We start from the raw sequence: 22,795 nt of genomic DNA, 5'->3' as shown, positions 1-22,795 counted from the left end.
TGGGACGCCCCTCTCTCTCTCTCTGTCTCTCTCTCTCCTTCCTTCCTTCCTTTCTCTTACCTTCACTCCTACTCCTCTATCACTTTCCTTATCAACTTATAAGGGAAAGGAGACAACTTAGGCAAGATCAACTTAGCAGGTTTAATATGGCACTATGAGAACCATTCCCATCACTATAGTGTATTCTCAAATAAACTCTTGCTTTTATTTTATCATATATTTTTGGAATTGAGTAAAAAGAGGATGACAAAGGGGATAAATTGGAAGTAATGAAAACTCTAACCATAATAATAACCTACTTGGTTTATTTCTAGAACATCCAGAGATTGTCTGTCCTGGCTGAAGACTTCCAAAGTTGAGTAGGTAAGTTTGAGTTGCAGAGTATGAATTAACCAGCAGGTAAAGGAAAAGCTTAACCCAACTAATATAAACCCTAATACCTAGCCTTTGTAGAACCATCCAATTCTAGGAGTCAGGTTTAACATGAGGTAGATTGAAAACTATAGGTAGGAAATATTATAACATGGTAAGTGAACCAAAAACTATTGATGAGATTTTTTTTTTTTTTTTTTTTTTGCAGTGATTGGCCGGGGCCACGTTTGAACCCACCACCTCCAGTATATGGGGCCGGCTTACTCCTCTGAGCCACAGGCACCACCCTGTTGGGGAGATTTTTAAAAAGTGGAAAAAAAAAATACTACCAGAACATCCATTAAAAGAAGTTAGAAGAATCACAAATTAAGAACAGTCTAGTTTTCCTGATATAAGAATATCATTTGCAAAGAAGAATATTTACATTAAAATTATGACAGTTATTCAGGACCTAAAATGTTCCAATTTGAGGAAATGGAAGATTTTAGTGAGAAGAGCAAAATTCATTTTGATTCACAGGACTCGGACAACAAATACAGGTAACGCTTCAAGTTGGGCATGGCGAATTTCCACCTCAAGTATCTGTTGTAGAAGTTTCACCAACTGAGAAGATGGAGGATGGACTCAAATAGTAAAGTCTAAAAACAAAAACAGCATTATGAAGATTCCCAGTATGAAATACTTTTGCTTATCACACTAAAATCTCTGGCCTGAGCAATGGAATTTGCTGTGTTGCTCTGAAATTCACCTTAGCCGCTCGAGTGTTAGTTTTAATGATTTAAACTTAAACCCCTTACATAACTCGTTTATCCTATCATGCTGGTTACCTTCTGTCATGAGCCAAAGAAAGTAACCCAAGATGAATGAAGCACCAGAGGAAATTGAAAGAAGGGACCCAAAAGCTCAAAGAAGAGCTGACATCATCCCCCTTTCGTCCAACTGTCATAATGCCAAGTTCAGGATAAGGGTGAAAAGAAGGGCAGAATAACACAAAAACTTGGTTTTAATTTACTATGTCAGAAATACAAATAGCTTATTAATAAGGCAATAGTGGGGCAGAGGTGAGAGCGAGCCATGGCGGTTAGGTGTTAGAAAGAAGAAATGAGAAAATACAGTATTTCCTAAGAATTCATTATACAGGGGTACAGTTTTAATTAAGCAGAGTTATTAGAAATTTTTACTGGATTTACATTTTTATTAAATGTGGCTTGGGCAATCTGTATGAATATTTCGCATGTATTGGCATAGATCATTTTTGGTAGAATTTCAAAATTACTGTATGTGAATTTTCATTAGGTAAAGGCTTTTAAAGTTCTCAAATATATTTGAAAACACAGGTAATATTTAATGGGATTATTTATTTTTAAAGTGACACTTTGATGAAAGGTAATTCTATATTCCAGAAAAATTAGTGAAATTAACGCAAGGTGAAAATATCTAAAAGTGACATTTAAATTAGTGCAGTGGAATCTAATGACTTTTGAGGTAATGTTGAACAAATTTCTGATATTATTTTCTAAAGCTCCATCTTGCCTTTTTCCATTTCCATTTCTTAATCTTTTTTCAGTTTTATAAATACTATACATTCTGCCTGCATAAAGTCCAGACTTTGCTCAGATAGACCATTTGCTCTACCACCTCTGTCTTCCACCAACTTCTTTCATTCTTATCCATTTTACACATCCCCAGCGTCAATGTCATTCTTTTATTGAATGCATCTTTATTGAGTGGTTTCTGCAGGCCAGGCAGTATCCCAGAAACTGGAGAAGTTGTGAAGCAAAGGGGTAAATTATAATGGAATAAAAGCTTTCTTATTAAGACTGTGTCTGTGGAGTAAATTCTAGTCTCAAAGGCACAGCATTTAAGGCCCCCCATAGTCCTGCCAAAATTCATATGATATGTTTGGCATGATATGTTTAATCATAGTATTTTGTGCACACATCTTCCCTATCTCCCGGACTAAGCTAGATTTGTAGAAGGCATGTTTCTAGTTAATTCAACATTGTTTTCCCCGAGTAACAAAATCCCTGACCCGCAGTTGTTTACCTAGTCGGTACTCCATGCGTTTGCTGAATAAACAATTGCATTGGAAAGTCTGAGCCAGAAAGGAACATCCATCTCCCCCTTCTTGTTTTCTCTCTTCACTTCCACAGAAGAATACCTGTCTTAAAGAAGTGCCTTCTCTTTTGAGGATGAACTTAGTGATTAAGTCCTCGATTGAAGGTATTCCTTTGGAGTGGGGGCAGATGAAAGGGCCCGTTTTGTGAAATGGAAAGGTATTTCTGACCTCCTAAATTAGAAACTAGAATAAATTTTGCAAGGAAGGAAAAATGTATATATTGGTAGGTGTAGTTGAAATGATGCAGTTAATACTATACTTCAAGGCATATAGTTGAGAAAGCCATCGAGGACCATAGGGAAATGTTTCCCAAATTTCAAAAAAATAATTTCAGGTTTTTAATTCAACATATTTATGACTTGGATTGCTCAAATGCACCTGAGATAAATATAAGGCAAGTTATTTTATTTTGGTGAATTCTTTGTTTACAAATAAAACTCACCAAAAGTTTCCTATAAACACAAAAACTGTCCAAAAAATTAATAAGTATTTTCTGATTTAACAAACAATTTCTGCCAAGTTTTCCAATGTATTAACTGCAGTGTCCTTACTTCACTTTCAGTTTTCTAAGGTTCTCATATCTAACTTGAATATAATATTTTAAAATTCTATGACTTAGCTCATATGTAGAAATAGCTCTCTGCCTACCAAAATAGACTAAAAAGGTAATTGCACCCTTTAAAACATTTAACAAGTTTAATCAGGCTTTTGTTTAAAATTATAGCAAAAGTCAGAATTAGTCCTCTTTTGGTACAAGGCTCAGACCTCTTACCCATTTGTTATTTTTAACATCCAGTTTTGTTTTTGTTTTTTTTTTGTGAGAATATCAGATATACCTGGAAACATTATTGTGAGTAATTTCCAGATAGTACACCACTAGTTATCAGTATAAATGTGCTTGCAGGAGAGTTTAATTGGTGCTGTTAATTTAACTCAGGATCTTGTTTATTTTCTTAATTACTGTCAGACATCGAACGGGTGGTTAATATATCAGAAACCTCCTGTTTTCCTGAACCTTTGCCTTACCCACTGGCAATTTTGTTAGGGAGAAAAATCTGCTTTTCATTTGTTTTTCCTATCTTGAAAGCACTTGCATATGCTCTGGCAATATTATTTCTGAAGATAGTACTTGAAACACATTTTCCCTTTGTGTCTTTCTGACAATACCACTTTGTCCTTTTTGTCATAAAAGTGTGACAATTGTTACTACTGCAAGTATTTTATTTAGTAGTATCATTCCCCTGACAACAAAGGTGCTTTTAAGTTTAATAAAGCACCATTGTGAGATACTGACAATTAGCTATGCACCATAACAACAAAGATTTGTAAAATATGGGTCCTGTGAGGGGCAGGGGATCAAATATGTGAAGCGATTGGTGATAACACAGCAGGATGGATACGGGGGTAGAGGCAGTCAGAGGACGCCATGTACCACAGAGGAGACTGGGCAGTTGAGTGACTATCCAGAATATTCAGTCTTGTAAGATTTAACGGTAAGACCTTTGTTGCATATTTTATCATACGAAAAACCGAGAAATTATATAAGAAGGAATAGCTGTGAAATATTTTTTCGGACATACTACTTATTTCTCTTTATTTCATTGTTTTCTAATTTCGAGGAAGTACCTTTAAAGAAAGAAAGAAAGAAAGAAAAATGTCCTCTTCTCTCTTCCTTTCTCCCTTTCCTGTGAGTTCCATTTTTCAAATACTTAACGATAACACACAAACAATGTTTTATTTTAGATATTTGACTTAGTATCTTTCACTTTTGTCTTTTCTCATTCATAAAGAAGCCACTTGCTCTGTGTCATCCAAGTTGTACCACTGCATTCAGGGCTTCCTCAGACTTCAGAAAAGCTTGATTCTTATTAGAATAAGTTTAGTAAGTTATTAAGCAACTTATTTTCACAATTTCTGATCCCTTCTAATTTTCCGTGATCTAACATATTATCTATTTCTTTGTTGTAAGTGATTTTTTTCCTTTTGGCTTCTCCCGACCCTCGTGACCAGTTCTTCAACCAGTTTCCCTTCTTTCTAGGATGATGTCGATATGGCCCTCCTTACCCTTTATCTCTTACCACTTCTGTGGCAGTTCCAAAGGAAGTGGTCCATGTAGAAATCTCCAAGATTGATTTTCCTTCCTGATCATTCTAAGTTTATGCCCTTGGGTAAGTCACTTTATCTTTACAATATTTCAAGTTTTTGTTTGTAAAAGTTGTAGCTGAAACTCATCAACACCGGAGTCTGTTCTAGGCCTATGTCAATCGTAGGAGGCAGATATTAGCAAGATGGCAGAAAAGGACTCTCCAGCACACATCGCTCATGGAGACATCAATTGGACAACTATCTGTGCAAGAAAATACCTCACAACAGTGAAGGAAACCATCTGCGAGATTACGGAACCTGGATATAGAATAGAAACAGGAAAAGACACCAAGAGAATAGGGAGATCGTTTTCATACCCATGTCACTCTTCTCCTAAATCCACGTCATAGAGAGATGATCCTTTCTATTGAGGAAAAGAGAGGCAAATGAGCACTGGACTTTGCTTCCTTCCTCAATACTAGACCACACCAATAAATCCCAGCAGAGGCCATCAGAGCCCCAGATACCAGGCCAGCATCTGTGTGCTGCATCTCCAGGCTTGCGCTGGCACCAGGCTGCATCTGCTATCCTCTAGGCCTGCTCAGCAACTCAATGAGAACTTGAACGCTTTTCTAAGATTGGAACAAGGCAAGGATGCCCATTCTCCTTACTTCTATTTAACATAGTTCTAGAAGTCCTAGGCAGAGTTGTAAAAGGCACGAGAAAAACATTAAATATATCCACATTGGAAAGAAAGAAACTAAATAGTCTGTTTGCAGATGACATGACCTTATATATAGAAAAGCCAACAGACTCCACAGAAAAATTATCAGACATTGAACGAGTGATTCAATAAAACCACTGGTTCATTCACTCTAATGAATGAATTCAATACACTTATAGACTACAGAACTGACACATAAAAATCAGTGACATTTCTATAATTTCTATACAATAACAATTATCCAAGAAAAGAGAAATCAAGAGAACAACCACAATGCCAATAGCTATATAAAATAAAATAAAGGAAGACTTTGCACATCATGGGTGGGAATAAAAGTGAGTACAACCATTATGGAAAACAGTATGATGCTTACTCATAAAATTAAAAACAGAACTACAATATGACTCGGCAATCCCACTTCTGGGTATATATTCCAAGGAATTGAAATCAATATGTCAAAGAGATATCTGCCCTGCAATGTTTGTTGCAACATTATTCACAAGAGCCAAGATATGACATCAACTTAAGTGTCCATCAACAGACTTATGAAAAAAGAACATGTCATATATATATACACAATGGAATACATTTCAACCATAAAAAAGAGATTTTGTCTTTGCTCCAACATGAATGAACTTGGAGGACATTATGTTCAGTGAAATAAACCTGCAATGGAAAGACAAACAACAAATCATCCGACTTACATGTGAAATCTAAAAAAGTTGAGCTCATAGGAGCAGAATACAATAGAATGGTGATTATCAGGGCTGCCAATGGAGGTTCAGGTTGGGGAAAATTTGATTAAAAGATACAATATTTCAATTAGATAGTAGTGATAATTTTAGAGATCTATTCTATATGTTAACTACAATAACAATATGTTATATTCTTGAAAATTGCTAAGAGAGTAGATTTTAAGGATTTTGTGTTCTTACCATACAACATGATGAATATGTGATCTGATGTATGTTAAGTAGCCTGATTTACTCATTTTACAATGTACACATATTTCAAAACATCATGTTGTGTGAACAAATAGTTTGTAATTTACTGATTTAAATAATAAATTAAAGATAATTTTTTATCCTGTTCCCTTTCTTTTCCTATTTTCCATGGAATCATTCTATGAAACTAAAGTAATTGATACATACTTCCATAGGAAATGGTGTCATTTTCAGTAATCTCAGCTAAATATTTTATTATCTAATTTAATCAAGGGCTCGTTAATATACTGATCACTTATAATCAACACTTTTAAATTTTCTGTTATTTGATTATGAGTAAATATTAATCCATTCCTTCATATATAATGTTTCTAGTTGAAGAAAATAAGTTATTTTATTTAAATTTTCATGCGTTCTCCTCCTCTTCTTATTTCTAAACTCTTGATAGACTCCTACCCTATTTCAGAAAATAATTTTTCATAGGCCTCCTGTTTTTATTCATTGTGCTAATTAGATTTTCAGGGCCCTGTATTTTGGAGTTATGATTTAATAAAAAATATACAATCTTTCTCTTAAAAACACACATATTATACAAGTCTTACAGAGGCATATTCAGGGTGTGCTTTTATTTTTGCAGTGGTAACAATCTTTAATAAAAAATAAATCACTTCATTTCCCCTGCACATGTCAGTGCTTCCCACTTGTGTCATTTTCTTCACACCCTTTCACTGGAGAAACAGATGTTATGTGCCAACTGGAAGAAATACTGCTAGCAAGCATGTGCAGACCACCTGCTACCTGGATTTTCCCCCTTTGTGATTCACTTAGCCTTGCTTTGTGTTCAGTTCTATAATAATTTTCAACAGCCAGAACCAATTGACTTTGTGCAGAGGAATTGCAGAGAGAATGGGATGGATTATGGCATAGGACAGCAAGCCATGCTGATCTTTCTCTACTGAACATTTTCTCTGAAGAATGTTAGAAACATTTTATTTAAACAAAGTTACTTGAGATTGAATACATATTTATGGATGCCATTGTAAGATTTTCCAAAGCAGTGCAATATCTCTGAAAATGCCTCGTGAAACTTGTTTCTAATTTATATATGCCCAATCCTACAGAGTAGAGTCTAGGGAGACAGCTGATTTACACAGCATGGCTATTTGTGGTAAGCGCACACAGTTTGAGCCTCCTACAGAGCTTCTCCTCGGTGATAAGAAGTGGAAGTGTGATTTTTCTCTTTCCTGCACTCTTCCCTTTTTTAGAATATCTCTGTTTCTTTTAAGACATCTTCTCAGTTTCCAGTGCTCAAATCCTTAGTCATATTTCAATTTTTTCTCCTAAGTTCTTCATATCCAAATTCTTTGAAAGTACTTTTGCATCTTTTCTTACCTGTATTGTAAGTTTGTTTCTGCATACGCCTGTATTTCCCGATAGTGGTCCTTTCTCCAATTTTGTGTCTGTTCACATACATACTACACACTGATGCTACAATATCTTCTCAAGGTTCAGCTCTGATATGTACATTGCTTGAGATCTATGATAGCACAGATCAGAGACATTAGGGGGTTTGAATTTTGGCTTTAGTATGTGTGACTTCAGTTGTTACCTAAGTTCTCTGTGTCTCAGCTTTCCCAAATACAAAACAAGAATAATACTAGTGTCTCTAATAGAGTTTGGTAAACTTAAATGGGTATATGCATTTGGATTTTTTAGAATAGTGCCTAACACACACTAAGCACTAGATAAGTCTTATGTAGCATTAATAGAACTATAAATAAGTTCTTATTGGCTGCAAGACATCTTAATGGGATAGCTAAGGTTCTTTGAGATTTGTTCAGATGTTGTATTCCAACACACATAATTCAGTGTCTGGGTGAGAAGAGACACTGACTAAAAATTGTTGACTTTTCAAATACCAAGCAGCCATTTGGACAGTTGATAGAAAGATATAATGGCAATAAATAAATTCTTCGTAGTGTAGATAATAAAAATCTTTCTTGCTAGGTTATGGAATCTACTCATTATATTTATTGCTGAATGTTTTTTACTACTATTTTATTAGGAAGAAAGCGCTTACCATGCTTTTTTTTTTTGAAGACAGAGTCTCACTCTATCACCCTCAGTAGAGCGCAATGGCATCACAGCTCACAGCAATCTCCAACTCTTGGGCTTAAGTGCCTCTCAACCTTCCTAATGCCGCGTCCCTTTAACACAGTTCATGTGAGTCATGACCCATAGGTTGAGAACCGTTAGCTTAAACGATTCTCTTGCCTCAGTCTCCTGAGTAACTAAGACTACAGGCACCCACCACAACGTCCGGCTATTTTTGTTGCAGTTGCCACTGCTGTTTTAGCTGGCCAAGGTCAGGTTCGAACCCGTCACCCTCAGCATATGGGGACGGCGCCCTACCCACCAAGCCACAGGCACCACCTGCACTTACCATACTTTTACTGAAACATATTTCAAATGTTTACATTACAGTGTATTTCAGATATTTACTTATTTTTCTCTCCTACTACACTATGAAACTTCTTAAGGTCCTGGCCATAGACTATGATCACCACCATATAATGAAAGCTCCTGTCCATATAATAGAAAAAAGGCTGGTTGAAAAATCCTAACACCAAGAGTAGGCTTCATTAAATAAGCAAGTCAATGATTTTGAAAATGTTCACCAAATTTTCTTTCTTTTTTGAAACTAGAAGAAAATTTAATACCTAATGGAGAGTATGTATGCTGATAATGCCACTTTTAAACATTTGAGGAAATAATTGTTTATATCTTACTGGTTGATTGACTTTTTTTTTTTTATTGTTGGGGATTCATTGAGGGTACAATAAGCCAGGTTACACTGATTGCAATTGTTAGGTAAAGTCCCTCTTGCAATCATGTCTTGCCCCCATAAAGTGTGACACACACTAAGGCCCCACCCGCCTCCCTCCATCCCTCTCTCTGCTTTTCCTCCCCCCCATAACCTTAATTGTCACTAATTGTCCTCATATCAAAATTGAGTACATAGGATTCAAGCTTCTCCATTCTTGTGATGCTTTACTAAGAATGACTTTTACTTACCTCTTTTATGAAGCATCTTGTTGTTAACTTATTTTTAAGATGCAATGAAATTGATGGAAAAGACTTGAAGAGTACTGAGTAGGGGCTGGCTTTCTTTCTTTTTTTATTATTTTTTCCCCTTTCAGTGGGGGATTAAAGCAAGTTTGGGAGCAGGGATATTATAATGACTATAATTTAAGCTACTGCATTGGTCCTCATGAAGTGTCTGTACATTTAACACTCCATATGGTAATTATAACTTCCCTAGAATGAGTCAGGGTTGTTTATGCTTTCATAAATCAGGCAGCTGCAGCACAGCAGACAGATTCCATATTAGCACTTCCTCCTAAGACCGTGAATATGCTGAAATGATTTTTGCAAATTTCTCCTGAATTCAAGTTGTTTGTTAAAAGTGATAGCTTTATGGGACTGCCACATGGAAAATGTCCTCCACGCTCAGATTTTCCATTTGTGATATAGATCTACCTTTAGTACCAATTTTAGAGGCATTAAAGCTGATATAATAACCCCCAGCTGAATTGATAAAAGGAGACCTTAATTTACAGGTGAGGCATAGTTATATGAAATGACAGCTAGAGAAGTTATGAGGAAGACCTGAAAAATTACACATTAACTGCTTGATAATTTATTTCCTACACTCAGTCTTCTGACTTTACCATGCAGGGCCACGTCCTCCTGTAGCAAATGCTAGCTGTTCCATTGCTTTCTTTATCTTAACGCTTTGAAATTACATGGACTGTTTCGAAAGTACATGAAATACATGGAACTTTGTTTAAACAATCTTTCATTAAAAAGATATAAGATGTCTTGAAGTGAATACTTCTAATAATTGATACAAAGGATGTATAATTATGCATATATCTATGTAATAATTGCATGAAATTTAATCATGTCACCAGAGGAGGATTATTTTATATCTCAGGCCTTCGTGATATTAGCCATAAAATAAGAGTTTCCAAATCAATTGTCATTTTTAGATAAGGAAGTTTGGAAAAAGAGGAAATAGCATATATCAGAAAATATTTCCTTTAAGACCAAAAGAAAGTACGGCTAAAAATTTCTAGAACCAAGAGTATGCTTAAATAAATAAACCATTAAATGATTTTTAAAAAATTAACCAAGATTTTGTGCTTCTTTTTTCTTTTTAGCTAGAAGAAAATAGAAAACATCAGTAGTAAGATTTTCTTTCACTTTATATGTGAAAAACTGAAAAGCAAAGAGGTTAACATGAGTTTTCTGAGGTCATCTATTGACAAATGGCAAAGCTAGACCTTAAAAGCTGCTCTCCTGACGTCAAGGTGATTGCTCTTTCCATTACTTCATTTCAAGACTTGGGGTCTACAGTCCAGCACACTTTAGATAGAACACATGACTCCTCTGAGAAATGAGTGACATAGTGTTCAGAAAGAGAGTAAGAATCAGGGCAACTTCTACAAAGTATGAAAATGAATAATCTATGTAATACTTTCCTTCCTTGAAAAATATTATACTGTTTCTAAGACATGTTAATTAGCTTTTCACTTGATCCATTCTTACATGTCTTATCTTCAAAATAGATCATATTTATCCACATATGGTTGCCAAGTGTGATGCATTTTGACTGAATCAGGCATAACGTTTGTCATATTTAGGATGTATATCTCTTATATTGATTGTCACAATGTTGAAGTTCAAATGCGGGACCTGTTTATACTGAGCATTAATGAAAAGTCTAAATGGGATGATTACTTAAGTATTGATATTCTGAAATCACCATATAATAAGAAAGTAAGTGAAATAAACGCCTTCAGGTGTGAAAAGTTGTTTTATTTTTTAATTCTTAAAATTTTAATTCCTTAGTGCAAAATGATAACAAAAGTTATTTCATGGTGTTACCCAAAGAGTATATTATTTTTATCTGTCAACTAGAATTTTGGAGAAGACAGTTTAACATTGGTGGCAGAATAACATTTCCTTCGTGGTACATCAGTGTTAAAACATTAATCAAAACAATCCAAAACAAGTTAAATAAAGAATATGTAAATATATAACATGCTTACTGGTCTTAAGTACTCAACCAGAATTATTTTGTGTCTAATAACCTCTGAGTTAGACTTTCTTCAGAGTTTAATAATATTGATAATATAATAAACATTGATTAGAATACAATATACATACAACCTTTCAGATGCAAGTTACTTTCACTTTACTCTGATACTTGTAAAGACATTTTCACTTCTACTGCATCAAATAACGTTCAAGATGTCCTTTATATTAAATAATATCAAGATTTCTGTTATCATTCTGCTGTAAAGATATGTTGGTATGTTAACTAATTTGCCTATTTTATCCTTCTTAAAAAGCAATTTATAAAATAATGAATTTTTAAAATTTAGACTGGTTTTCTTATTTATTTATTTATTTTTTTTTGTAGAGACAGAGTCTCACTTTACTGCCCTGGGGTAGAGTGCCGTGGCGTCACACGGCTCACAGCAACCTCTAACTCTTGGGCTTATGCGATTCTCTTGCCTCAGCCTCCCGAGCAGCTGGGACTACAGGCGCCCGCCACAACGCCCGGCTATTTTTTTTTCTTTCTTTATTTATTTATTTTTAATAAATCATAGCTTTGTACATTAGTATGATCATGGGGCACCATACACTTGGTTCATAGATTGTTTGACACATTTTCATCACACTAGTTAACTTAGCTTTTGTAGCATTTTCTTAGTTATTTTGCTAATGCCTTTACATTCCACATTTACTATGATTCACATACACCCTTGTAAGATGTACCACAGGTGTAATCCCATTAATCCCCCCCATCTACCTTCCCCCTCCCTCCCCTCCCTTTCCCCGTTCTCCCTATTCTTAGGTTGTAACTGGGTTATAGCTTTCATGTGAAGGTCCTACATTAGTTTCATAATAAGGGTGAGTACATTGGGTACTTTTTCTTCCATTCTTGAGACACTTTACTAAGAAGAATATGTTCCAGCTCCATCCATGTAAACATGAAAGAGGTAAAGTCTCCATCTTTTTTTAAGGCTGCATAATATTCCATGGTGTACATATACCACAATTTATTAATCCATTCGTGGATCGATGGGCACTTGGGCTTTTTCCATGACTTAGCAATTATGAATAGGACTGCAATAAATATTCTGATACAAATATCTTTGTTATGGTGTGATTTTTGGTCTTCTGGGTATATGCCCAGTAGAGGGATAAATACTAGAAGAGAGTGCAGGGAAAACCCTTGAAGAAATCGGGTTGGGTGAGTTTTTTATGAGAAGGACCCCCCGGGCAATTGAAGCTGCTTCAAAAATACACTATTGGGACTTGATCAAACTAAAAAGCTTCTGCACAGCCAAGAACACAGTAATTAAAGCAAGCAAACAGCCCTCAGAATGGGAGAAGATATTTGCAGGTTATGTCTCCGACAAAGGTTTAATAATCAGAATCCACAGAGAACTCAAACGCATTAGCAAGAAAAGAACAAGGGATCCCATCGCAGGCTGGGCAAGGGACTTGAAGAGAAACTTCTCTGAAGAAGACAGGCACACGGCCTTCAGACATATGAAAAAATGCTCATCATCTTTAATCATCAGAGAAATGCAAATCAAAACTACTTTGAGATATCATCTAACTCCATTGAGACTAGCCTATATCACAAAATCCCAAGACCAGAGATGTTGGCGTGGATGTGGAGAAAAGGGAACACTTTTGCACTGCTGGTGGGAATGCAAATTAATACATTCCTTTTGGAAAGAGATATGGAGAACACTCAGAGATCTAAAAATAGATCTGCCGGCTATTTTTTTGTTGCAGTTTGGCCGGGGCTGGGTTTGAACACGCCACCCTCGGCATATGGGGCTGGCGCCCTACTCACTGAGCTACAGGCGCCACCCTGGTTTTCTTATTTTTAACATATAAGAAAAACATTCCATGATTACATACTGTATGTTGCATATACCACTGCTTTATGGTACAAAAATCGTCTTTCTTTATAACTTTCTTAATGTATTTTAAATTTATCATTAAACTTTCATGGGAAAATTGATATTAATCATATGCACCTTATACAGAATGGCCTCTCATAGTGCTGATGTAGAAAACACAGTTCACTTGTTTTCAAATAAATAATAAGACATAGCATAAACTGATCTGAGAACTGAATTACATCAATATTTGCTTTTGAAAAATTTCAAATACTGTCAACACAAAGTATCCACAGAATATCATAACTGTCCAAACATCAATGTTATTGCCCTTCTCAAAAATATAGTAAAATAAATTACCTAATTCTCTGGACTTTGATTGTTTTCTATAATAAATACTCAGGGTTAGTGTAAAATTTGGAAATGTGATTTAGATTTTACTTGCATGAATTCCTTAATACACTTAAGTTTTGTTTTTGCTTTTTGTTTATTTGTTTTTAGAAAGAGTCTCACTTTGCTGCACAGAGTGCCGTGGTGTCAAGCTCTAACGTCAATTTCAAACTCCTGGGTTCAAGCAATTCTCCTTCCTCAGCCTAAGTAGCTGAGACTACAGGTAACCATCACAACATCTAGCTATGTTTCTCTGTTTTCAGGAGAGATAGGATCTCACTCTTGCTCAGCCTGATCTCCGACTCCCAAGTTCAAGGGATCCTCCTGCACTGGCCTCCCAGAGTGCTAGGATTACAGGCGAGAGCCATCGCACCCTGCCCTTTGAGGCAAGTGGGTGGAGGCAAGAGAGACACTGCTAGGAATGTTCACAAGTTATTTAAAGAACAGCTAACTGCCTTCACACCATGAGTCAGGATCTCTGTTTTTTGTTTCTTTCTCCCCAGCCCTGTCCACTTCCTGTGAGTTCTAGAAGTCTGTGTCAGGCCATTTATGACATGAATACATCCTCACCAAGAAGTATATGAAAAACCCCTGACTGAAGCAGATAGGACTGGGTCTAGATATTTCTTCTTATTATTATTTTGAATCTGTTCTCCTGTTTGCTTTGCCTTACCCTTTTCAAATGGTCCAAATTTTTCTTTCCCAACGGACAGTGACGCTACCCTTTTGCCCTATTTCGTGCCCATGGATACCTGCCTCTTCATAGCCTCCCTTGATTCTTACCCTTAAGTTTTCCCCATCATGCAGGATGTGTTTACACATATCTAGTTTCAACTCATAGATTTATTCTGAATAATTCTTGTCTCCATTGACTAAATTTCCCCAATCCTTCCCCTAAATCCACATCTGGTTATATTCTGTGATTCAACAGAACATTTTTGAGTATATTTCCTCAAAGTAGTTGAAGTAAAAAATTTATAATTGTAATAACATGTATGACATAATAAATATTTATACTTTATAAACATATGATAATAGTACATTGCAATAGATTTATAATTATCTACACATTTAGCAGCTTATGTTTTAAAATGGCATTTATTAGCCACTTACTATGTACCAGGCACAGCACATTGTCTACCCATGTCATTTCTTTTTGTACACGGGGCCTAACAATATTACTTAGAAATATCATGGCCCTGATATTCCAAATTAGGATACTGAAGCTAGGATGGAGTAAATTGCTTAGCTTGGATTTCACAGCTCTCAAGTAGTAGAGCTACGATTTAAACCCTGGTGTGTTGGACTGAAAAGTTATGTTGTTCTGTCATACGTATAATATTGGGGTGCCACCCATGAAAGTTTTCGTTCATAGTTCAAATTTGCAGCCATGTAGTGGGTCTTGTTTGAAAGCTGGGATTTTTGTGAACTTCGGTTACTCTATTGAATCATTGTGTCTTTTTACCTGGTTAGTAGGTGGCTGTTACGACACTTTGTAAACAATATTTATTAATGATTGAAAGTGCACATTAGTCTGCATTTCAAATATTGACTTGGATGCATTGACATTTAAATATGGAAAAACTGGGCTCCGGCTGCTTTGTTTATAGCCTCTGCCATTTGTGCCCAGACATAAGCAGACATCATTCTCATTTCTTCATCAAGGATTTTGGTTGGGGTTTATGACCCCTCATGAGTTTCAGGTATTATTTGAATAGTCCCCTTAAATGTGTTTGTCTGTGTGTGTGTGTGTTCCATGTACTTTTTAAATAGCTACATTTATCTACAGGTATATTCATTTATTTCTATGAATATATGCTTATATTACCATATTCCTTTTGTCAATGTGTTCATCAGAGTCTCAAAGGGGGCTGAGTTCTCAAACGGCTTAGAACTAATTACTGAATCTCAAAAAATCTACAATTAGGTGGGAAGAAACCAATTGCATCATTATGCTTTTCAGGGATAATCAATAAAGAATAAATTTACCAAAGTATGTTACCATTTAGCTCCATTTTTCTTTTTCACATGCAATCACAGAATAAGCAATTGTAATAATTGATTTTTGAAATCTTTATATCAACATTCCTGGTCCATAAATCTAGGAACCTTGCTTAGAAAGGAAAAGAGATTATGTAAGTTCTACCTCCTGTGTTGCTAGACCAAGGTTAGATTCTGTCTGTAGAATTAATCAGGTCCTTGAGAGTATTTATATCATTCTTAATCTCAGTTAAATCTCACAATGAGTAATGGAAATTTCAGAATTTGATTTATCAGTAGATGTTAAAGAAAATGGCATTGCTCTATATAAGGTATTTTTTTGTTGTTGTTGTTTTTTATTTTGGCTTGTTTTTCTCTTTTAGCCCGGTGTAATGAAAGAGGAGAGTAGGGGGCGGCGCCTGTGGCTCAGTGAGTAGGGCGCCGGCCCCATATGCCGAGGGTGGCGGGTTCAAACCCAGCCCCGGCCAAACTGCAACAAAAAAATAGCCGGGCGTTGCGGCGGGCGCCTGTAGTCCCAGCTACTCGGGAGGCTGAGGCAAGAGAATCGCGTAAGCCCAAGAGTTAGAGGTTGCTGTGAGCCGTGTGACGCCACGGCACTCTACCCGAGGGCAGTACAGTGAGACTCTGTCTCTACAAAAAAAAAAAAAAAAAAAGAAAGAGGAGAGTAGATTTATGGTAAGTAGAGTGGAAAGAGAAAAGAACTCTGCAATGCCTCCCCATTGAGAAGAGAATCCAAAATTTTTTCAAAGTAGCAGGAATTTCTGTAATTTTATGAGCACACACATTTTGAATCTTACCATATTAAACTTTGCTCATTAGACTTTGAACCACATAGACCATTTTTTTCCTTGACCACCTTTTATTTTTATGTTCATCATTTTTCATTAGCTATATCCTTCACTAAAATATGAGTAGATGATTCCTGAGAGAAGAAAATATAGCTGTCATATCCCATTATACTTCAAGCACTTATGAAAGTGTTTCACATACAGTAAGATACTCATAAGTATATGATTGTAATATACTCGTAAGTATCTTATGAGTATACCATATGAGTTATAAGGGTGCATTAAATGAGCTCATTTTGTATAAACACTTTATCTTCTCTCAGGAATGAAAAGAAATTAAGCACAAGCTCAAGTGTTTTAAAAATTTACCCCTTGATCTCCATTTAATTAATTTATTTTTTTATTTTATTTTTTTTTTGTAGAGACAGAGTTTCACTTTATGGCCCTAGGTAGAGTGCCATGGCATCACATAGCTCACAGCAACCTCCAACTCTTGGGCTTGAGTGATTCTCTTGCCTCAGCCTGTGTAATCTTGGCTTTATAATGTGGCCAGTGGACCTCATTGTACTGATTAGTATCAGACATTTTAATATATTAAGTTGATTTGCTGGTCTTATCTGATTCATGTATAAATTGTAACCATAAAATATTAACAGAATATGCAGAAGAAAACTTAGAGAAGAGATCTAGCCCGTAAAGTGGAAATATTATAACCCAAATGTTCTATGACAAAGCTTGGAACCTTTGGACAAAGACAATGAAAAGTTAGCATGAGCTAAACTTTGGAGGACTTTTTATTAGTATATGTGGGGGGTTCATTTAACCATGTACAACTTCTCCTGTTAACATTTATTTTCTTGGTTTTTATAGTTTTAACTTCTTAAAAACTTGGAACGTTAATTGGATAATGCTGTTCCCATTTTCCTAAGAAAAATCATGACATTTCTCTAGGGGCAGGTGTTACTCAGATTTTATATTCATTTTCAACCAGCTGATAAAGGGAAAGAGAGCAATTGTAGTGAGAAAATAGGTACAATTTGCTTCGATTCCCTCTACTGAAAAGATGAAACGATATTTAGTTCATGTTCTAATAACCAGTAAACTCATTCAAATCAGCAAAACAGTATGTTCACTAAAGTGAACAATATAGTTTATAGTATTCAAAATCACAGGCTGATCAGTGATAAATAATGTTATCATGTATTTAATGCTATTTCCCAAATGTCCCACAAAGTTCTTTAATTCTTTAATTAATGTATTTAGTGTTCACAGAAACCCAATGAGAAGTACTATGGTTATTCCCTTGATTCAGTTGAAAAACAAATGGAAGCTCAGAGAGGTTAAATGAAATTCCTAAGCTAGTACATGAAAGATTGGATTGCAAATCAGGGCAGTCTGTCTTTCTAAGCCTATGAAAAGGAATTGCTTCATGCCCTTGATCTTTCCTGCCTTCTTTTTATATCCTTATTTTAAGACTAATCAGTATGTGGTTTACACCTACCATGATGGATTGCCGTGGTTACCCAAGTTAACAGCACAGTAAACTTAAAATGAACACTTTTATAGTCATTCATTTCTAAGTGGCTTTCATTGAACATTTTTAAACACAGGTCACAGAGTAATAATTATCACTGAAAGATCATTGTAGAAAATGGATCTTTCAAATTTAACATGAATTTATGTAATTAATTGTTGGTATTTTTATAAGGCAATTTATAAATATCGTGACTCAATTGTCATTACTCTATGAATAGTTATTAATTATACCAATTTGATTAATGATTTCAGGTGATATTATAGATTTGTGTGACAGGACTCACACTTTGGTTTCACTTAGCATTCTAGGGTAGTTTGATGTTTTCATCATATTCAAATAGAATTATTCCTCAGAGGATTTTGTCTAGGCATTATCTACCCTACAGTTGATCATTCTGACTTGTGCAATATAAATCTGGCCAATAATTTTCATGCATCTTAGGGCAGAAAGCACACATTGGAAAATAATTTTAGAACATTTCTGCAGTGGAAGCCTTTGGATGTTGAGTAACAGAGACATCAACAAAAGCAGTTGTTGGAATGGTTCACAATTGCCAACAGTAAAGATGTGTTCTTAAGATACAAACATAGGCGATCATAACTGGCGGGGATCCACAGTCCACGTTACACAAGTCTTGTACCTTTCTTGCCTCTTTTGTGTTCCAGGAGAACATGAGAACATAAGTCTTTACCTCTGTGTGTATGCATGCATTTGCGTATATACATATATTTCTACACATTTATGTATACACACATATATAAACGAAGGACACTTGTCAAAGCATCTCTATTTTTTTTTTTCTGGAAAAACCCTCTTGTTTATTTGATTAAACAAAAATAAAATCAGCTTCATAGGAACAGTTTTAAAGTCCAAAGAGACACCAACTCTGCTTTAAGGCTGTAGCAGCTGGGACAGCATCTCCTTGCTACCTTTTCCCGCCTTCTCTGTGGACCACAGAAGCCTGCTAGCAAACACAGGAGTTTTGGAACACTTTCCCATTGGTTTTTCACCTGCTCATAGCCTGTCATGTGGCCTGTAATATTAACATTTAGGATTTAAAAGTGAAAGCCAAAAGGAGAACAAACAAAAACCCAGTTTTGCTGAAAGGTTTGGAGGAAAATTTTCATTTCCCCATCCATCCACTGAATTGATGGGATTCACACTACCATGGCAATGCCCACTTAAAAAGTGGCAAGAGGCAGACAGCACCACGTATGGGGCTGCAGCCTGGTTTCTGCAGATACGGAAGTTATAAGCATCTCTTGTAATTGTGTTGAGTACATGACTAGTTCTGGCCAATGGGCTGAATTGGAATTGACATCTATCACTTCCAGAACAAAGTGTAGCAGAGTTGAATTTTTTATTCATTCTCTCTCTCTCTATTTTTTTTTCTTCTATAGTGATGGAGAAGCCAAATACTCCAAATAGCATAATTAAAAATGCAGGTTGCCTGGATCCCTGAATCACTGTTTGGATAGGGGTTACGCTGCATCAGCACTTTGAGAGTAAGAAGTTGGAGTTTTTATGTTGGGGACTTGTTAATTATTGCAGCATAATTTTGTCAGCTATGTACTCACTAGAAAGCAGTTCAAATTGTTCAAAGTGAATGAATTTTATGCAGGAAATTGGTTATACACATGATGTGAAGAGAGAGAAAGTAAACCAGAGATGTTAAGGCAACCCAGAGATTAGCTGTAACAAGAAGCTGTTACCCTTGGAAATAGGACAATGGAAGAAGATGGTATTAACCCAACAGTCAAGGCCATGGAAGAGAGCTAGAGCCACAGGGCGACTGGCTCATGGAAACTGCAACAACATGGTGAGTGGCTGTCTGGTGGGGGCTGGGAAGAGGTGCCCCAGAAAGCAGTGGTGATGAAGCACCCTCAGTTCTCTCTTCTCCTAATTTTCTGTCAGAGCTTTCCATTGGCCGCTTCTATCAAGAATCGAGAGAGAAATGGGAAATACAGACCAAAGAGGGTGAAAGACGGTGTGAATCTTACAGCAAGTTGGAGTAGTAGCCTGGACTGTCTTGTTTAGTAGATGGTACTGGGAGAAAAACCACAGAGGAAACAGGCGCTCCTCAGGTCTGAAAGATTAATCCTTCTCTTTGTCAAAACAAGGGTGCCAGTGTTTGCTTTTGTGGCCTGAAGAACTCACTTTTCCCTTGGTATTGATAAATTCCTGGAGGCGAAGGGAGAAGGATGTTGGAATGGGAAGAAGGAAGTGGAGAAATAGTTTAAATTCTTCCCGTCTGCAGATAGCGTTTCCAGGTTTGGCTTCTCTCGTTTCACACCAGGGGCTTCCTCGGTGTGCTCATAGCAAATGAAGAACGTTGACACTGCTCTTGGGAGAGATTATCTGAGGATCACAAAATTAGGGCTTGAAGGAATGTGGGACAGCTTCCTGTGGAAGAGACTGTTGGTTTGAACCGAATTTTATTCAGCTGACATTATATTGAGTTAAAAGACACATTGTCCAGCCCAGCTAGCAGCAAATTGAGACTGTATGACAAAATACTTGTAAATTTAGGAAAAATGCCCCCAAACTCAGCTGGAAGGTAGACATTTTTATTCTTACATCCTTCCACGTTCTTACTAGTTGAAACACTGCACTCATATCTGGAGCTGAATCTCAAGTACGTGTGCCATGCCGTAGAATGAAAGATGAAAAAGAGACAGAAACTCAGGGCTCTGATGAACCGAGCCACCAAACCTGCCTTAGACTGTGTTCCTCTAGAGCTCTGTTATGTGACCGTTAAACATAAATGCTTTAATTACTATAATTCGGGTGTTTTTTTTTACATGCAGCTTAACTTAATTTTTTACTGATTTTTTTCCTTTTTTCTCCCTCAATAGCATCTATTCATCGACCCAAGTCCAAAAACAAAAAGCACATTTCAAGTACTGAAATCTTTTTCTTATCATGGCTGAACCTACACCAATGGTGTATAATACCTACACCAGGTTGAGGGATTAGCAAACGTATGCTGTGGATCCCTAGCATTAAAGAAGGCAACAGAGTTAACTTTAGATACTCTGTGGTCAAGTCCTAAATACCGACACGATTTTTTTCTTCCCACATGTCTCTTTCTGACTGACCCCGTGAGAGTTCAGAGGTGTGTGTTTACCTAATGGACTGACTAGTGATGGAACAGATAGCTCGGAGATACTTGAAGCAGGCTACAGGAATCCCCCAATTTAGTCCATCACAAATCCATCGTTGATCCTGGATGCAGGCTTCAGCTGGTAAGGGAAAGGAAATACAGAGTTCAAAGCAAGGTGAAAAGGCTCATGGCCAAAACATCCCATGTGCAGAAAACTACTTACGGCCTACCCTAGCCCATATGGAAGTTCACTGCTTTTACCATTTAGAGTTCCCCAGAGAGCCTGTCTGGAAGGAGAAATAAATCCCAATCCCCACTAACACCAGATCCTGCTTACTGCATGTGGGATATTACTCAGCAGGCACAGCTGCCCTTGCAGTTTTCTATAAACATCTGAGGCCTTTCCTAAAGCATGAATCTCACTCTTTCTTTTAGAGCACTCTCCTCCTAATTCCAAATTCTCTGCACATACATCATCTGCAGAAAGTGAACCAAATGTAATTTATGTTAAAGGGTGAAAAGAGATGGTATTTGGGCTGGGACCCAGAATGTTAACCCTCTGAATCCTTCCCTCAACTCACACTGCCCTGGATGCAATGTGCCTGCGAGATATGTGCACAGAGGGCAAGGCCAGGTGAAGGCATATTCTTCATCATATGTGCCTTTTGCCCCGAATCCCAATGTAATATCACTTCCTCAAGCTGTTACCAAATGGAACTGGCCCCTGTCTCGTCTCACCTGTCAAACCTGCGGGAGTAGATTCCACCACTCCAGACTTGGGGTTTAACTTCGCACCAAAACTTTCCACCCATTGGCACTGAGGCCAAATAACATTTCTTGCCTTTCACAATGACCCATTCTTGGTGGAATGAGGATGAGTGCAGAGGAGGCAGGGACTAGTCCTATTTGGCTGGTAGATGTGCAAACAATTGAACAGGAGCATTAACATTCTGTAAGAGGCCACAGTTAAGATGTCATATTCTTGCTTTTCTGTCCCCTTGTGGAGGTATGAAATCTTTTCATGCATTAGTTGAAAGGCACTTTCTTTGCCTATTTAACATCCATTAACTCATTTATTAGTAATTTTCTCCTGATTTTTGTTACTCATTCTAACTTTATGTGGTTCAAGTGCACTTAATCCTACCTCCTTGCCTTTGGGTAGAGAAATATATTCCTTTTTCAGGCAGTCAGAGTGTTCCATCCCTTCAGCGACAGTGACTTAGAGATGACAATGAAGCCAGATGGAAGCCAGTGAGTCTCAATTTTGTAACTTTCATTAGAGCCCTGGAAAAAGAAGTCATACTTTCCGATAGAGTTTCTGGAACTGCTGGTAGCCATTTTATTATTCTCAAAGTCTTCCTGAGAATGGAGCCAACACCAAGGAAAAGACATGTGTGTTATCTCTGGAATTTTCTTTTAAGGAGGCAATGGTTTCTTTTGTTTTCTCCAATCCCCTTTCCCTCTCTCCCTCCCTCCTCCTTTCCTTCCTTTCCCCCATTTTATTTTTGACAAATTTTGCATTTTGTTATTTTTATCTAATAGATACTTTTCAGAGGTTTGCTACTACATTAGATTTTCCAGAAGAGCTGCCTACTCTGTGTATAGAATGCACATATCTGGACAATCTCTTACATCTTTATTCACACATGCTATTTTGGGGGGTGGATAGGCTGTGTCGGGCCAATGATTGGAGGTCAGACTCAGTAATCAAAGTTACTGTAGTGAGTTCTCATAAATACGGAA

This window comes from Nycticebus coucang, chromosome 15, assembly GCF_027406575.1.
Source record: "Nycticebus coucang isolate mNycCou1 chromosome 15, mNycCou1.pri, whole genome shotgun sequence".
Taxonomy (NCBI): Eukaryota; Metazoa; Chordata; class Mammalia; order Primates; family Lorisidae; genus Nycticebus; species Nycticebus coucang.
Note: the sequence above shows the minus strand (reverse complement) of the source record.